Source organism: Schistocerca americana, chromosome 2 (assembly GCF_021461395.2).
Source record: "Schistocerca americana isolate TAMUIC-IGC-003095 chromosome 2, iqSchAmer2.1, whole genome shotgun sequence".
NCBI lineage: Eukaryota > Metazoa > Arthropoda > Insecta > Orthoptera > Acrididae > Schistocerca > Schistocerca americana.
The window spans coordinates 1,043,562,501-1,043,567,205 of NC_060120.1; the positions used below are offsets into that span (position 1 = coordinate 1,043,562,501).

The window sequence follows — 4,705 nt, forward strand, 5'->3', positions numbered from 1 at the left end:
TATTAATATATGCAATAAAATTGAGAGTAATTTCCTTCCTCTCCCCCCCCCCCCCCCCCCCCAAGAAAAAGAATCTCGGAGGTTGTGCATGTATAAAGAAGCAGCTTCAGTTTTTAATCTACTGTCTCACATTGCTTGAGTTCACTAACACAATCTGCAGAAAAAGATTATGCATTACTCACTTCTTCAGCAAAAAGTAATGGAAGTTAATATTCAGACAAGAAACAAAAATTTTTCGTGAATCGTGAAATTATTAAATGTTACAAAGCAAAAAAATACTAAATACCACGTAAAAAAATCCTGCGATGGCCGGGAATCGAACCCGGATCAACTGCTTGGAAGGCAACTATGCTGACCATTACACCACCATCGCAGTTGGATTTTGACGTAAGTCATATTTGTATTTCACAGAAACACATTTTCCAGTTTTCTTAAAAGGTTCTGTAGAGAAATATATTTTCTCTACTGTCATCAATAACCAAGAGATAATTCATAGAAAAATCGTCCTGACTGCTACAGTTGGCGCACGGTCTACTCGGCAAATAAATCCCACCCAATTGTTTGGAGGTCCAGTATTTATCGTGGGCCCCTGTTCGTTCGGATTACTTCAGACTACCATTGAGACAAGATATTACCAAGATGTTGTATTAAGACGTCCCGTATTATAGTAAATACGTTTGCAGTTCATAAGATGTTGCACTACATTTTAACGACAACGAAACGTGGAGCGGCGGCACATTGCAGCCCATCTGGCGGAGACAGGCGTAACTACTTCGCCGTTGCCAGGGAATCAAGCGCCAAGGACAACTGAAGAACGCCAAATATTGTATTCCTATCTCGTAATTGCGGGGCTTCGAAGGACACGACTCATCGTTTGTTTCATAATCGGTGACAGTAACATATGAAAAAAATTCCTCCCAGTATCGACGTTGGTTGTCATTCCTTCTACTGGTGTACGAGCTCCGACTGCTCGCCGGCGGCTGCTGAACAATTCAACGGGTTTTCTCTTGGTATGTTGTAGGATGTGATTAGTGCCTGTTTCAAGGGTTACACTAACTGATAAATTGCTGAGTGACTTAAAAAGACAGTAGCGACCATTTCGCACCTGTTGTCTCATCGTTTCCATCTTAGAAACCTCGTGACAATTTAGCGCAGAATTAGATTGTTATACTTTAGCGCAAACAGTCTAGTTTTCATTACTGGTCCATCTGTTTCGACTCGTTCAATAGTTCACATCTTTGCTATTGTGCTCAACTCTCACCTTTTATACACATGTCAATTTTTATATCAGTTATTACATTTTGTTGGGACTAACTCGAAAAATCAGTCAATGAAGATTTTGTATCAAGATACTTCAGGGATGTATGTCACAACGAGAAGACACGAACAACCGTTGCCTATTTCCTGCAATATACTGTTGCAACAATAGGACAAAGGACGTGGAATTGTACGTTATAGTTGTTATGCGTTAGCTTTACTTTATGAGGAACATCAGCTGCAGACGATATGTTACAACGTAACCTTGCAGACATTTCTAAACTATCAGTCGCTGTCACAAAGAGGTACACTGACAGACAGTAACAATACTGGTAAGAAAAGAGTAATATTAACTCTCAATATATGCAAACACTGATTCCTTATTTCAGTAGATGCAAAAACAACCACAACAAAATCCACAGAAACCAAAACAATGATGTCTTTGAAATTTTTAATTATTAACATTGTATAAGTCTGTTGTGACCAGATGAAAGTACAAGTGTCTGGTCATAACTGTGGGTTCTTTGATTGATCTGGGAGAAGGCTCATCAAACTGGAACACATGAAATATTAGGTCACTTTACTACATAATTGAATAAAAAGTTCACTTATGTTTGACACACTTCTTTGCCATAGGATTGTAGTACAATTCACAGGTGACATTGATTAGGAAAGCATTACTTGATGCATTTATTAACGAACTTTAACAACTCGTTGGTCCTACACTATGATGTTGCCTTCTTCAGATGAGGTCACGAACTGGGGAGAGCTCTTCCCAGCTTGGTTCCATATTGACATCGGTGTGAGGGTGCTGAAGTGCTGTGTTGATAGGGGTGGTCTTTAGGAGCACCTCCAATTCGTCGTTGCAGATTGCATCAAGACCTCGCATTGCCAAGTTTGGTGTGGCACCACAATCTCTGTACTATACCACAGAATCCACATTTGCGCCGCACCAAACGACTTTTAAAATCTCATTCTTCTAATTTCGTCTCATGATAACATTCTTCTAATTTCGTCTCATGATTACTTCACAGCAGGTTTGTTTCAAAAAACTTTACCAACATTTTACTGCAATAAAGTTGACAACGTTTCTTTCTTCCGTACAATTTCCACACAATGTGTCACTTTTGTCGTCATAAATCGTAATGCATGGTCACCATACAGACGCTAGGCATGTACCAGCAGCGGTTTCAGTGTGAATCGATGTTCTTCCAGTACTGCTTATGCCCTCTTCGTTTTAAGATATCTTAAAACATACCTTTCTATGAATCTCACGTTGTTTATGTGATTTAACACTCCTCTGCAAATATCCTACTCCCCAACCAAGAGGTTAAGTAATTGCGAGATTTATTTATGTGCGCTATGAAGTGGAATATTTTAATCAAGCATAAATAATTTAAAAAAAGATGGACCTAACTCACTGGAGTAGCAAACAATCGACTGAAATCACTCCATTATTAAACTTCGGAAAGTACTTTAAGGCATCAGCTATAACCTATAACTTAACCACGCAGGCTTTCATACTAAGGCAAACAATTTTGTAATTATAGTCATTCTGACGGTTTCCGACTGTGATCGTTCGTTACAATATAACAGCCGCTATGCATCACTATTTGCTGAACTCATTGATTTACTTTTTAATACAAAGTGTTTTGAAACATAGCCCCCACTTTTTCATTGGTAAAGAGAAATTATTTTGACATATACTGATACTGTTTGAGTTTGCTTAGAACAACGGTAATATTGTAAAAAGAGAAATTTGTAGCATCAATTCGGGGGTAGAAAGAGAGAGAGAGAGAAAGAGACAGAGGGGGGGGGGGGGGGGGGGGGAATTATTTCCCCATGAAAAGCTCTTTGTTGTAAATCTGAGTTTGCATTAGACCACTCATTACATTATTCATTCTAGGAGCTGGCATTGTATCACAATGTTAAACTCTATAACTGTTGTCGATTTGTTTGCTAATAGTGGGCATACGAAGTGTTATGATCAATTCCTCTGTAGTTATTACCTGTGTGAGGTGTCTTATTATTTCCAGAGCTGGTTCCCGTGGTATCACGTTTCACAGTTGGCAGCAGAATAGGAATCTTCCATCTGATGCCGACAGCAGTCACGTGGAATCTGGCAGACCCAATAATGCACGCCCGCTGACCCACGCCTCGTGCAGCTGCACTTCCGTACCAGGAGGACCCACTGCCACCGTCGGTGGCGATCGCTCAGCCCACTTGCACTTGGAGCCTCATCGCCACAACGCCATCATTCATGCTCAGTACAGGGAGCCTCTTCCTAGTTGCTGTTGTATGAGATGGGCTGCGTTTAATGCTGCATTATTTGCAGCGAGTCTTTGTTCGCTTGGAGAAACATAAGTTAAGCAAATCGTCTGTTTGTTGTGTTAACTTGTTCGTTATTCATTTATGTGTATGAAGTCATACACAACAATGCCATTACAGTAATATTGTTAGGAAAATAAATCAGTGAGTAATTTCGTTTCAATATTTTTTCTCTATTCCTTGTGATGACAGTTTAAAGAGACACACCTAAGATTATCAGTCTTTTATTCACCACCCATGTTGGAATCTGTGTACCCTATCTGCATGCGTCTACAGAGTGATCACAAAGTCCCAATACCAGGTATTTATTACATAGATGTTATGAATTGTTGTTTCTTATCGTTGCAGGTGCTGATGTACACCTAGTTACGGCTGACGAGTCCACTTACATCATGGCGGAACGGATCATAACGAGCGCGAGGGCTCACGAACGACTCCACACAGGAAAACCAGTGAGAGATATTCAGCTTGAGTTCACTATAAGGCTTCAGGAAGTTTCCCCACAAACAATTTTACGGTGGGAGAAAAAGGTCTTCGCAACTGGTTGCATAAAAGACAAGGCCCGCTCAGGACGACCACTAGCACGACTGGAAACGTGTATGGAGGTTGCGAGATCTGAACGTTCTCCAAAGATACCCATTTGTAATCGGCCACAGGAATTTGGTGTTCCATTCTCGACACTACAAAAACATATGAAGAATGATTTGAAGATAAAGGCATTGGATGTTTAACAAACTGAGCGGTAATGACATCCAAAAATATCATCAGGCTTGTAGGGATGGGGGTTATCGCTTACACTAGTTCTTTTTGTCTCCAGTTTAACCTGGCTGTTAAAGCAGCTCGCTCGAAATAACCAGTCTCTGAAATTACCGAATTTCGCTATTTTTATTGGTGTTAGTTCCAGTAACAAATGTAGATTTCGACTGAAGACTGAAAACATCTAATGAATGTGAAGGAACGGGAGATCACGGTTGTTATGACACAGGCTGTGGCAGAATAGGTCTCACTGTTCCATCAACGACGGAAAACGTGAAGGAGATGGACGCGGCGACAGCGAGTGCGAGAGGTCACAAGTTGAAGACTTCCCTGCACTGTCACTTTTGGATGGTATCAATTTTCA

The 4,705-nt window shown here is 40.5% G+C and overlaps 1 non-coding gene across 1 annotated transcript; it reads right to left on the reverse strand.

Annotated features, from left to right (window-relative positions):
- Positions 1-301: 301 nt before the first annotated feature.
- Trnag-ucc lies at positions 302-373 on the reverse strand. The gene has a single exon. It is a non-coding gene; the product is annotated as a tRNA-Gly (tRNA).
- Positions 374-4,705: the final 4,332 nt, after the last annotated feature.